Source organism: Pteropus vampyrus, unplaced genomic scaffold (assembly GCF_000151845.1).
Source record: "Pteropus vampyrus isolate Shadow unplaced genomic scaffold, Pvam_2.0 Scaffold262, whole genome shotgun sequence".
Lineage (NCBI taxonomy): Eukaryota > Metazoa > Chordata > Mammalia > Chiroptera > Pteropodidae > Pteropus > Pteropus vampyrus.
Genome location: NW_011889043.1, coordinates 1,527,334 through 1,541,682, shown reverse-complemented (window position 1 = coordinate 1,541,682; position 14,349 = coordinate 1,527,334). Strand labels below are relative to the sequence as shown.

The following is a 14,349-nucleotide window of genomic DNA, read 5'->3' as shown; positions in this document are numbered from 1 at the left end:
TAAGTTATCTCCCCCAAAAGCAGCAGGTTCTTTATTCTTTACATCCCAGCCAATGATGAGCTCCCTTTGAGCTCTTGGGATTTTTTTCTGCTTTAATTCCTTCTTCTAACTCAACAGTCCTCTCCCCATTTCTGTTACAAAGTCCTGGGAGAGAATCTAGACCACTAAGTCCTGCCATTCTCATTTGAGCGGAGCTGAATGCGGTGGCCATGTTACAGACCTCTGGCCACTGAAGGTGGGCCGTCCTGGGTCAGCTGCTGTGTCAGCCTCATTAGGGTGGGATTTGGATGTAGCTGCCTGTGCCTGAGGAATTTTCTGAGGCTACTTCTCTGAGGTTTGTGGTCAGAATTCCCTGTGAACACAGCTTTCTGAGGGGTGAGATGGGGCATCCTGAGGCTTCACCTGCATGCTGTGAGGCTTAGAATATGGGCGTGAGTGTTTGACACAGGAGGTCATCACTGAAGATTTTTCATTGAAGTTCCCTTTGACATCTACTTGGACAAAGAATTTGAAGTTTTATTTAAACTTCTTAAATTAAAGCTTGTCTAATGCCTTAATATCAGGAAAGGAAAAGTTAGTGTAGACTTTTTGAGTAACTCAGAGATGGCTCATACAGCTCAAATGTTCTCTCTCCTGAAATTGTGAGAAGCTTGGATAGAAATTCTATTATCTTCACCTCTGTTTCTTCAACATTTACTACAGTATCTGACACATGGAAATATTTCAGCAAATTTTGTGACCTAATGCTGGGCTTGCACATGGCACAGATGACTACTTTTGAAAATTTGAACATCGTCAAAGGACAATTGACATATCTCTAATGAGGCTATGGAACGTCCTTACATACTGTAGTTCTGCACATTAATGCTTATTAGGTTGCCTTTAAAATTTTTTTATTAAAATTTCTGAGCATCAATTATGAAAAAAAGATTAGAGGGGAATGTAACATGTAAGACAAACATGAATTTTGTTGACATATAAGAGCCTCTTTCAAATAAGTAAATAAGGAACTATTCAATTAGAGCTTTTTTTTGGCCTACTTTATTAGATAATTCACTTTCAAAAACAAGCATATGAAAAATGTTCAAAAGCATTAATTGAAGGAAGGAAAATTATAAAAACATCTCATTTTTACCTACCAAATTGACAAGGATTAAAACATGATCCCTATTGCTAGGGTTAAGAGAACAGGCATTCATACCTCTCATGTGGGTGTATAAGTAATATGCATTCTTTTGGGAGGATGATTTGACAACAGATATTTTTATGACACAGCAAATTCCTCCACAAGGGTGTTTGTTGCCACATTATTTACAAAAGTGAGAAATTATAAGCAACATGAATGTCTAGGGATAAATGACTGGTTAGTTAAATGATATCAATACAAATGATGGATTTGGGGCCATTTGTGAAGTCTAATGATATTGTGTAACTGAAACAGAATTCATACAAAATAATATCTAAAGTATGTGTTGTACTCATAAAAATTTATAAATTTTCTTGATATTTATTGCCGGAACAAACATTATAGGTCTTTCTGATACTTTTCAAACTTTCTTGAATTTTTATAATAAACCAATAATCACTTCTGTAATCAGGAAAGATTATTTAATAAAACAAAGCACAGTATATGGAAATGAAAGCAAGTCTTAGCTAAGTGTGTTACATGCTGTCGAGTTTGCTCTGACTCCTGTCAACCCTATGAATGAATGATGTCTGCATGTCCTGTCCTCAGCTGCCCTGTTTAGCTCCTGTAGACTGATGCTGCTTTTATGTAGTTAATTCATCTCATATTTAATCTTCTTCCTTTCCCGTTGCCATCTATTTTTCCCAGTATTATTGTCTTTCCCAAGGACCCTTGCCTTCTCATGATGTGCCCAACGTAGGTCAGCTTCATTTTGTCTTTTTGCCTCCAGTGATGTTTCAGGCTTAATTGGCTGTTGGACCCACTTGTTTGTCTTTCTGAGGGCCAGTGTATCTGTAGAGCTTTCCTCCAACATTATATTTCAAATGAGTCATTTTTTTTTTCCTATCAGCGCTCTTTACTGTCCAGCTTTCACATCTGTACATAGTAATTGGAAATGGATGGTGTGGATGACCTTAGCCTTGGTCTCTAATGACATGTCTTTGATGTTTACTTAATAGGATACATATCACTATAATGCCTTAATGATTATTTTCTTTCAAAGTTCCTTCCCCAGTGATAAAACAAGGAAATGTAGTTTGATAAAATGCCCTTAATATTAACTGTACTGTTTTACAGGTTATTAAAAGAGAGACAGATAGAAGCAGCATGGAATAGTAGAAGGAGCAAGAACTTCTTAGTAGATGGTCCTGGGTTGACCACGGCTGTAGCTCTGGGACCTAGGACGTGGGACCTGCGGTTTTCCCATCTGTGAAATGGGAATATTAACAGTCCTTGTCTTCGGAGGACTGTCGTAGGGAAAAATGAGACAGTGTGTGTGAAGCGCTTAGCAAAGAGTGTGACCCAGTGAACAGGTGGCTCTTACGAGGAAAAACCTCTTAGGAGGGTATATCATGTCCTTCCAGAGAACCAAAATTGAAAATCATTAAGGAAGGATTACTCACTTTACAGAGAATAACTATTGTGATGGTGTATTTGTTTTCTATTACCTAAACTTAGCAACTTAAAACAACACATGTTTATCATCTGACAATTTCTGTGGGTCACAAGTCTAGCCACAGCTTAACCGTGTCCCCTACTTAGGATCTCTGGAGGCTGCCCTTAAGGTGGTGGGTGACAGGCTGGATTCTCAGCCAAAAGTTCAACTGGAGAAGCAGCTACTTCTCTCCTGCTCATGTGGTTGTTGGCAGCATTCAGTTTCCTGGGGACTGGTGGCAGTTTGCTTCTTCAAAGCCAGCAAGTGAGTAGAAAGAGAAAGACAAGCACAAATTCAGTAGCAAAACAGTCTTCTATATAACACAGTGCAATTGTGAGGACGACAGTCTGTCGCCTTGGCCATATTTTATTGGTTAGAAGCAAGTCACAGGTCCTGCTTGCATTCAAGGCGATTATGCAAAGGTATGATCACGATGGGGCGTTGTGGGGATCATGTCAAAGGGGTCAGTTTGTTATAAGTGGTATTTACAGTCACATGCGTTCCAAACACAGTAGAAACAAATGCACGATTTTAGAAAGTGATTTGGTTGGGAAAAATGTTGGCTTATATCTTAATAACATTGATTGGAAAGCAGAATGAAACCCCACTGGGCTTGTTTAATATGAATTGTAAAGGCCACTAGTGCAGCCTTCTGCAGTTTGGAGCTTGAGGATACAACTTCGTTCCTTAAAAAACCTGGTTATCTGAGATCTTCCAACCTAGGATGCTTTGGGGAGGGGGGGCAGATTCAAGGCTTAACTATTTTGTAATTGAAATATCACTTCAAAGATGATTTTTAGAAATCTTTTCTAAAATATAGGACTACTTTCATTATTTGTGCAGTCTTTATAACAAGTATTGACTTCAGTGAAAATAAAAATTGCTTTGTTTCACCCAGATTCATTGTTAAGTTTGAAACTTTCATTTGTTCTCTAGCTTTAAAAAAAAAAAAAAAAAAAAAAAAGAGCCATTTGCTTTGTTTGTTTTTAACTTGGCATTCTCAAATGGGAAGTGTGGCACTTGGTGTTCTCTGCTGGGCTCCCCCTCCTTACACTAGCTGAGTTATTAGGATTAGTCAACACTCTGCTGTATAGGAAAATGTTCGGGAATCATGCTAAGAATTTTATGGGTATCATAAAAGACCAAATGAGATTGCTGTTTGAGATGAGTGTACTGAAATGCCAAACGCTATATTGTTTTAGAGATACATTTGTAATCCAGAAGACAAGATGGGGTGCTCATTCACATCCTTAACCCAAAGGTTAAGAGGCCCTTATGAATATCGGAACTTTTTTTCTGCTGTGAACGGATATGCTTGAATACCATGTTATGGTGCTTCCTGTTACTGTAGGTAGGGGTCCTTGTGTTTCAGTAATGGACTATTTTATAATTTCTGCTTACTCAGCATCTCCTAAGTGTCTGGCTGATAGACCAAACTCAGCAAGTCAGTGTTAAGCCATGGGCCATCTCAGTATGGAACTTCAGTACAAGGGAAAACCAAACCTCCCAATTTTCTGACCAAAGACCCTGTGTAGTCTTCACCGTACACATTCAGACTGAACATAGTGTGCATATTAGAATTCAAAACAAAGAGATGTGTCAGCATTCTCTTGGGCCAATTGTTTGCCAGAACACAGAGTTATATAAACAGATATCTGCACATTTCCATTTTTCTTAATGCCACACCTTTGCATGGTGCTTAATTTTTTGAAGTACATTCATATTTCTTCTTGATAGAAAGAATCCATTCAAAGTGTGGAGATGAGGCAGATGGATTATATCCATTTGACAGATGAGGAAACTAAAGTTCAACCATTTGACTTGCCAAGGATCGTGTTGCACTTTTTGTAGCAGAGACAGAAATAGAGCCAAGCCTCCTTGTTCCAACCCTCAGACACCTTTTATTAACAAATCGTCCTCTTCTTTTCTCCATTCAAAAATAAAACGCCTTTAAGAGGAGAGATTCCTTTGCTCTCCTATGTGAGATCTGAGAACTGTTGTAAAAAATAAAATTTCTGAGCTCTTAAATTTTAATACCATAGCATGTTATCTGTGAGGTTTTTCGAAGCATGGCATCATCATGCACATACACACATGCCCACCAGCATTTGAGGAAAGGCTGCAATTTCAAGATAAGACAGTATCAAGGTCTACAAACAAGGTCGTCTGCTTCCTAACCTAACTTGCCTCTTGGATAAGTTGCTTAAACTTTCTAAGTTACCTGTTAAATGAGAGTAAGAAGAGGTGCTCACAGAATTGTTACTGAGAAGATAAGCTCACAGTAAAAACTCAAATGTTAATTCCTTTTTTTTTCTTTTTTTAAACTACAAGCACTTGTTTTCACCTGCGTCTGTACCATGCCCTCACTTCCTGAGTGTGGATATCTAATTAAAGGTGAAGGCAGGTGCTGGTTAGAGTGGCTGCCTTTGCTCCCTGGCAGAGGTAGTAACCTGAGAAAGAGGCGCCTCCTTCCCATAGCCGGACTGTGTGTCTTTGTCACTGTAGCATTGTCATAATATACATTTTTTTTCTTATTATAAAAACTTAGAAAATATAGAAATGCATAAAAATATATTTTGTTTACAACCTTGCCTTATAGAAATAATAAAACATTTTGGCGTCTTTGCCCCCTCTCTTTCTAACTTTAGATATTTTTACATATTGGATATTTAGATATTTTCACATTTTTGGAGCAAAGACACCAAAATGTAAAATATATCATGCCTACAGAAGTGCATTGAACATACATGCACAGCTTAAGGAATACTAAATATAGGGGTACCCATCACCTGACTGAAGAGCTAGAACGTTGCCAGTGTATATGAGCCCCCGAATGCCTGACTCTTCATTTATTTCATTGACCACTCTATTTATGTAGTTTCATACTGTGTTCTTTTTCTTACTTTATCATAAACATTTCCCTGTAATGTCATCATTTTAGGTTGCTTTCTTATCTTTGGAGCTTAATCACAGATCGTGGACTCGCCTTATTCTAATGGTAATTGCTGCTGGTAACCTAATATATGCCGGGCATTTTGCCTTAAATATTTTTAATTTAATTTTACAATGCCCGATGAGCTGCAGTAGTTCCCCATTTTACTGAGGCGGAAACTGAATTTCAGAAAGTTTTAGAAAGTAAATTGCCAAGGTGATATAATAAGCAACAGAACAGATATTGGAGCCCAGGATCTGTTTCCAAATTCCTTGTCATTTCTATCCCCAATAGGCTACTTTATGGGCTATGTATCGGAAACACAATGCACATTTAAGGAATCGGCCATTAATTGCAGTATTTCTGCCGAATTCTAAGCAATAGCATACATGACTAGACCTTAGTTTTTAGAAGGTGCTGGAGCCAGAAAAATGTGAAATGTGGAAAAAATAAGAATAATTTCTTGATAATCAGAAGAGTATTGCATGTAAAAGGTCTGCTTTTATTTGGAGGGTCTATCTTGTCCGGTTGTCTGTCTCCCTGCCACCCCTGCCCCCACCCCCACCCGCATCCCGCCGTGGAGTAAAGCCTGAGCTTTTATGTTTCAGGCAGCCCTCCTGCTGCGTTCTCTACAGTTGTGCATCTGTAATTATGGCACAACCTGGGAGGGAGCCACTCTCCTTTGCTTTGCCCATGGAGAAATTACCCTGTCGAGTCTGGAAGAATGAAATGGTTGCTATCGTTGCTGAGGCAGTGACAATATTGAGCTCAAAGTTGACTCTGAAAGTCGCGCTGCTTCTGTGTGGAAAGAGTGGGGACTCAATTTGGCACAGATACAGTTGTTCTTTCTATTCTGCAGGTACAGTCACTGTTCTATTCCGTGAACTCTAAGATGCATATAGAAATAGAATGTCAATAACAGGCTATTTGTTCAGATAAAAAGCATCTTTCCTGTAAACAACTTGTAGTTCTCGCGAGGTGTGATGTAGCTCTTATTAAATTTAGTGAGGCAGTGTGGTTCAACTCATCAGCATGTTCGTTTAGGTAAGCACCAGCTTCAGCTTTGCTATAGTGTCTTTTTGAGGTATGGAAATTCACTGCTTGGGACAGTGAATAATAAAACACCATTAGGATTTTTTCAATGGCCATTAAATGATAGCCACCACCACTTGCTGAGGACAATAAAAGGAGTGAAGGAAGGTGATCGTCAGTTGTGTATATGTTTGAATTCTTACACTGTAGGCATCCAACCAAATAACGCTATAATCAGTCTTAGTTCAGTTAATCATGCTTGAATTAAAATAGGTTTTTCAAAACTTCATGGGAATAATGCAACAAAAATAGTTTAATGTGTCCTGACTTTATGTCTGAAGTATGAATAATTTGTTTTATTTTTAAAAGTTGGAGAATTTTTGAACATCTTCTTATGAGAGGTTACTCCTAAATATAATAAACCTAATGTAAAGTTTAGGTTAGCTTTTTAAAAATTCCATTGTTAAATTTTTGTTTTTCTTATTTATTTAAAGTTTATAATTAGTTTTACTGTGGTTACAGATTGACTTTTGATGCCATGCCTTCCTATGTTGTTGTGGAGTCTTAGTAAGAAAGGAAACATCCCTGGTTACTTTTCTTTCAAAAGTAAGAAAGAAAAGACGTATTCTTTCATAGGGGACAGGCATTCTCCTGTTGGTTGGTGCCATTTAGAGATGTCTGTTTAGAACCTTGCATCCCACAAGACTTGATCTGGTTGCTGGATTCTTTCCAAATGCCCTGCTAAAGCTCTGAATCCCTGAATGATCAGAGCTAATGCTGACTTTGGCAGTGGCCTTGGCTTTTAGAGCGTCGTGTGCTGACAGAGGAGCGTGCCTCACCAAAACAATATCAGGATAATGATCAGGCAGCAGACCTATGAGTGCATTCCTCCCTGCCCTTGCCTTTCATCAGCCTGCTGCCACTGACTTCTGTTTGACAGCTTTTATCCTGGTGACAGGGACAGGCAGAATAGTTGAGTACAGCTCAGCTGCGTGCCTTCAAAGTGAGTGAGGGCAAGAGAGCTAGTCACCATGTCTCCACTGCTCAGGTTATCAGCTGATAAGGTCCTTTTCACCTGTGTGATCTTGTTATTACAACTATTCTGCCACTCTCCCCCAGGTGTGCTATTCTGTGTAATCAACATTTAAATATGTAAGTTTGTCTAGACTCAGTACCAGGCTCGCTTCTCTCCTCAATCTGTACTTTCTTTTTGTGCTATAGATAAATGTAGGTGAAACTTCCTGATGACTCCCAAATGCATATCTCCAACCCAAGCCACTTCTCCGAGCCCCAGCTCTGTGTATCATTGCAAATTCAACATTCTTTACTACTTCTGTGTACTATTTCAAACTTTAAATGTTCAGATATAAATTCATTCCTTTGTAACCCCTCCCCCCCCAACTATAACCATTTCCCCAAAAACAAAATCACAGGTTTGGTCTCCTCCTAGTCCTCTTCATATGAAAAGCACCACCATCTCTCCCTCACCCTCTGTATTCAAGAGTGCCCACATTCTATCAGTTCTGACTTTTAAATCTCTATCCTTAATCAGGCCTAGCATGATCTGGTCCTGCCTCATTCACTCATCTCCAGCCACTGCCACCAACCTCCAATCCCACCCAGCCACACTGGTCACCTCTCTGTCTCTTGGCTGAACCCTTCCCACGTTAGAGCCCTCATCCAAGACCCCAGTTGCTAAAGTGCCCTCTTTCCTGGTTACCTCCCACTGTCCTTCTGATTTCATGTTAGGGTTGTGTCCTTAGAGGAGCCTTCCCATGATGCTCAAATGAGGTCTGTCTCTGTGGTAGAAGCTCTTAGGGGCTGTATAGCTCCCTCAGAAGAGATTTAGTCCCGTAAAAGTAGTCTTTGCTTATAGCATATGCTCTGTGCCAGCACAAGGTAAGCCTTTGAAAAATATTTGTCGAGTAAATGAATGACACCAGGCACTGTGCCAAGCAATTTACATATATCATCTCATTCAATCCTCCATACTAGCGGTCCCCAACCTTTTTGGCACTAGGGACTGGTGCTCCTATGAGAATAATGCTGATGATCAGAGGTGGAGCTGAGGCAGTGATGCTAGCACTGGGGAGCGGCTGCAAATACAGATGAAGTTTTGCTTGCTGACCTGCCACTCACTTCCTGTCATGCAGCCCCTGGTCTGTGTGTGGGGGAGGGTTGGGGACCCCGCTCCAAACAGTACTCAAATTGCTTGCTTACTGCATTTGCCAAGGCCACTCTGGAAGCAAGGTACAGTGGAGTCACCTAACTTTTTCAAGCCTAGTACACAGAAAGTGCTCAATTAATGTTTAAGTAAAGAATAAAGGTCTGCATATTTGTATAGTCAAGACTCCTTATGACTAATGATGGTTCCTGGTAAGTGTGGGAGTTGCTGAGCAGAGGGGCAGTTGTGGGGAAATGTTTATAAGAGATAGGAATAAAGTTGGGTCCCAGCACAGCATCTTTCTGTTCCCATTACTGGCTTTCTCGAGGAAGAAATGGTTGCTGCTGTTAGAATTTATTAATAAATTAGTGACAATAAAAGGAGAAAGGAGCTTTTTCTTATAAGGGACATTGAGGGAGGCTTTGAAGAGACTTGCATTTTATGAGTGCTAATTTCCATAGGATAGTTTCTTTTTAAAAAAAAAAAAATCTTCTTAATAAGCTTTGGGAAACCATAGAATTGGATCAGCAGATTCTGCTAACAAACCTCTAAGTGACATTCCAAGTCCACCTTCTGCTGCTTCCTGAGAAGGTCTGCCCTCCAGAGCTACACAGGTTTATTCCTGATCTCTGGGCTTGTAGCTTTTATTCAAAGTGCTTTCAGCTCCTTTCCTCGCCACCATTTTAGTTCTTATCTTTTTAGATACCATTTATTCACTCAAGAATTATTTATTAAGCACCCATATGTTCCAAGAAAGTTTTCCAAATAAGTATTGGCAACGGCAATGAAGAAGTGTCTTCCTTAAATGAATGCATAGAGATAATTGGCATATGTTCCTTTTATAGAAATCGCTAGGCAAGAACATATTACATTTTAGATCATCTCTAGTGGGGCTTTGGAGATGGATTCTTCCACTCATTCTCGTTGTCTGTTAGTGTTAAAAATCAAACTATTTGGAAACAGAAATTGTATTGGAACTTGACTATTAGCCAAAAGATAGAATTTGCTATTACAGAATAGGGTCCTGAATCTTCTCCCAAAATAGTTGCTGGATATCTAAACACAGAGAGTGTAAGGCAGATTCAGTGTGGAACTCACACTTTGAGTAAGGTTTCTGTATCGTCAAAGGGAAAATTTAAAGACCCCTAAGCAACCCTGAGCTTCATGGGTTCTCAATCTCTCTCATGCTGAGCTGACGCATGCTAACCTTTCTGCGTTAGTAGCTAGCTAACTTTCCATTCCGTGAAATAAAAACCCTTTAATTGCTTTCTTTATTGGTGACCTTTAAGAGATAACATGTGCTTCTTGGTGTCAGTCTCTAAAGAAACTAAACTCTAAGGTGTGATATCATCTATTGAATTAAGCAAGGAAAAAGCTAATTAGAACTACAGTGAGACTGGAGTGGTTCTTGAGTATTATCCAGCCTTAACTGAGGATGCGATATTTAGATTTTAATTTTATTTCTATTTTTATTTATTTATTTATTTTACGCCTAAAGCACCTGTTCTTCCTAGGTGGTCTCCCATCCAAGTACTAACCAGGCCTGACCCTGCTTAGCTTCTGAGTTCAGACAGGATCGGGCTTGTTCAGGGTGGCATGGCTGTAAGACACAGTATTTAGCTTTTTAGACTTATCAAGAATCTCTGACAATTTTCATTAAAAAATATTTTTCCTAACAATGGCAGTATTTTGCTTCTAACAACTGTTTACTATGTATATAAGTTTTATAAAATGTTACATTTAAACTCTCATAGCTTTGGCTAGATTAATGCTTTTTGTTGGTGGAAAACTTAGAGATTGTGAAACAATTAATAGCTGCTATTTATTGAGTGCTTCCTCTGTGCCAGGCGCTGTGTTAAATATTTTAAGCAGGATATCTTGATTAGTCCTTACAGCACTACTTTGAGAAACATGGTATTTTTCCCAAAATACACTTTTTAAAACCCCTGAATTTTCAAAGATTAGCTTGCTCAGAGTCAGGGCAGAAGGGAAAGCCCTGCACTTGAACCAAGTCTGTCTGCCATCAATGCATTACTCTTTATAGGGACAATGGTCTGAAACTGGTAAAATCTTGCATATTAAAATACTTCAGTTGGTTTGTGAGTATGTTTAAAATTGCTAGAATTCCTTCTAAACACATTTGTGATACTGAAGTTTACTAACATCTCGTCTTTCAAATAAGCCACAGAAGTATCGATCTGACACTGGTGAGTTAGTGGAAGCTGTTAGGCCAGCTGGCGCCTAAAAAAGCTAAGCCTGAAAAGGCTGCGAATTTCAACGATATGACATTCTGGAAAAGGAAAAACTATGGAGACAGCAAAGAGATCAGTGGTTGCCAGGGACTTAGGAGGGGGTGGGCAGAGGAATGAATAGGTGGAATGCAGGATGTTTAGGACAGTGAAACTATTCGGTGTGATACTCGTAATAGTGGATATATGTCATACATATGTCAAAACCCATAGAATGCACACCAAGAGTGAGCCCTAATGTAAACCGTGGACTTCAGTTAATGATAATGTCTCGTTATTGGCTCGTCAGTTGTAACAAAACACCATCCTAATGCAAGATGTTAATAATAGGGGAAACTGGGAGAGGAGGATATGGGATTTCCTCCGTTTTTAAAATTATGGACCCCAGGTCCTAAAAAGTCAATCACATTTAAAATTCCACTGTCCTTCACCACACACCTGATCTTTTGCTATCTCTGCAGATGACCTTTTCCATATCTACTTTTCTTTTTCCAGCTGCCAGTGTGCTAGCTGCTTGCATTTGCTCTGCCCACTCCCAGCCTGTCCTGCATGCTGCCATTCGATTAATCTTCCAGAAATGTAGCCCCGATCATATAGTTTTCCTGGCCAAAACCCTTCGTTTGTGTCCCTCTCCCACCTCAATTTCTCTATCAACTGCATCCGGAGCCTGTACTCCATGAAGCTTTGTTAGATGCAATTGTTTCTTGAAATCAGAAGCGATTTCTATTAGCACATACATGATTTATAACTTTTTTGACATTCGTTCTAATGATCTTGTATTAAACGTTATGTTCTACTGTACTTGCCTCGCCCTCCCTTCCCAATCAGCCTGTGTTATTTGATGGTAAAGACTGTGTTTTCCCTCCACCATTGTTTTTGAGTCACGCTGTAGTGCTTTGAATACAGAAGTAGGCCCTAGAAGAGTGCATTCAGCTGAACTCAGTGTATCTGTGTTCCCGGTCTCTTTGTCCAGATCTCAGCTAGTTAGGTGAAATGAAAGAGAAACCTATCGCCCATGTGACAGGCATTGTGATACTCAGTACAATAGCTCAGATGTTTCTGACATTAGAGTCTTGTAATTTATTGGTATTTGATCTCTGGCACATTTATTTGGGGTTCGTAGCCACTGCTTTGGCTGACCTACTGTGTCTTGAGTTAAGAATTTAGATCAGCATTAACAATTTTTAACCAGTCAAATATCAATCCACATGCCTTTCCATGCAATTTTTAACCAGACATTTTGAGCCAGTCAAATATCAATCCACATGCCTTTCCAAAAGAAATCCTGTTGCATAATAAATGGATGCCTTTGCTATCTTTCCTGTTAAAAGATTGAAAATGATATGTAAATGATGCTGTTACTTAGATAAGTGTTTATACATTCTTTGAGAATTGAGGAATCTTGTGACTATTTTGTCAAGTAATTCTTCTGAATAAAACTTTTTAAAAAAATCTTTTGTGGCTTAATTCCAGTAAAACATGTTCGACTGAATGAAAATGAATTGCATATATCTCCTAGGTCTTTTTCTTTTTCCTAAAAAGTGGGGTGAGAGAAATACTTAGTAGCTCAGTTATTGCCTCTAACATTTAAGAGTTCATCTTGAAGAAAAATAGTTAATTTGAAAGATTATAGCTTGAGGACAGAGGTAAAAAAGTATGCAACTAACGAACCAAATTCGTTATTTGCTTTCAAAATTATTTAAACAACAAAAAAAAATTATTTAAGCAAAGCACATTTCACCAACTTGAATTTCAATTTGAAAGATGTCCAGATGTTAAGTGGCAGGACTCCAAATACTGAAAGTGCTGTGCTTTTAGAAAAATAGTCATTTTTTGTTTTGTTTTGTTTTTGTTTCTTTAAAAAATAAAGGTCAGCAGAGAGATCAGCAGGAAAGTCAGAACAGAAGTGGATTGAGAGATATAAATGTTTTCACTGAAGAACAAGGGGGGTAATCTTTAAAAAAGGAGATAGTTTAATAATAGTATGTAGGAAATGGGCTTAAAATTTTTATTTGACTATAAACTCAATATAAATCAATGCAATTTGGTTGCCAAAAATGTTACTAAAATATTAAGTTGTTTTAATATGTTTTATTGTTTTTGAAAAAAGATAAGCATCCTACTAGAGTTTCAGGTATTAGATATTTTTTAAGCTTTTGTATTTGTTTGGCTTACAAAAATATAAAGCTATAACAAAAGTTAAGTCCACTCATGATATTTCTCATCAAATTTGATGTCTCTCATCAAATTTTAGGTCTATGTTGGACTATATTTGAATTAAAATTTTTCTGAATTCTCCAGAATAGTAGAAATATTATTAATTGGTCAGAAGAGCACAAAATGTAATGAGAATTGTAGAAAATATGGAGGGGGGCATTATGTGATCACTTTAGTCATCTGGTTGCTTTTCAAAGAAGAATTGCTATCTTACCTTGAAATTTTGTTTCCAGTGCCGATTTAGAAATTGGCAAAGATACTTCTATTTGTAAATGCTGTTTTTAAAGAAATACATATAGAAGGTGAGATAGTGGTCCTCTTCTCTATGACTGGGATTCTTGAGCAACTGAAGATAGAACAGCTGGTAAGACAGTGAAGAAAATGGCAGCTTGAGACCAAATAATGGTGTCAGTAATAATTTAAGTGGTCTATTTAATCTACCAAGGAAGATAAAATAAGTTTTTCCCCCTGAGGCAGGTTACTGCTTAAACGATAAGGGAAATAATATTAGGGATCTCATATGCCTTTAGTCCAGAATATTTTTCGACTTTGTATATCTTTGGATGCATACACAAATATGCATCATCTATCTGTGTGACGTGATTTCAGGGAGGCGAGTACACACTCACATCTGCCTTTTGAACTTGCTCACTGCTACCCCGAGTTTTGTTCTCCCTAATGGGAGCCAACTCTTGATTTCATAATTAGAAGATAGAACATGCAAATGCAAATCACAGTAATGTTTTTACTCCATTTTATATTCTAATCTGTTATATTTTGGGAACGATTTAAAATGTTAGGTATATAAGGAAGACAACTTAAAGCAGAGATTTTTCGTTTCTTTTTACTTCATCGAAGGAGTTGGATATTGGGGAAAAGGTTGGGTAACAATAATTAGAAATTAGATCTATCACTTACTCCATTGTGTGATCACTGAATTATTTCCTCAAATGGAAAATTAGCTGTTGTAAGGGTTAAATGAAAACCTATCTAAAGCATCAAGTTTATAGTAGAAACTCATTAGAATGGTAGTGTTGCCTAAGTGGAAGAAAGGATATCAATAGAGAGAATTAGAGACCGCAACTTTGGTATACATTCGTACATGGCGGTTCTGCCTGCTGATGCTAAATAGTA

At 38.3% G+C, this 14,349-nt stretch overlaps 1 protein-coding gene and 1 pseudogene across 1 annotated transcript in view; one reads left to right on the top strand and one right to left on the bottom strand.

Annotated features, from left to right (window-relative positions):
• Positions 1-14,349, top strand: part of IQGAP2 (IQ motif containing GTPase activating protein 2) — a 266,860-nt gene that overhangs the window by 79,547 nt on the left and 172,964 nt on the right. The window lies entirely within an intron of this gene.
• LOC111729468 lies at positions 10,239-10,357 on the bottom strand (annotated as a pseudogene).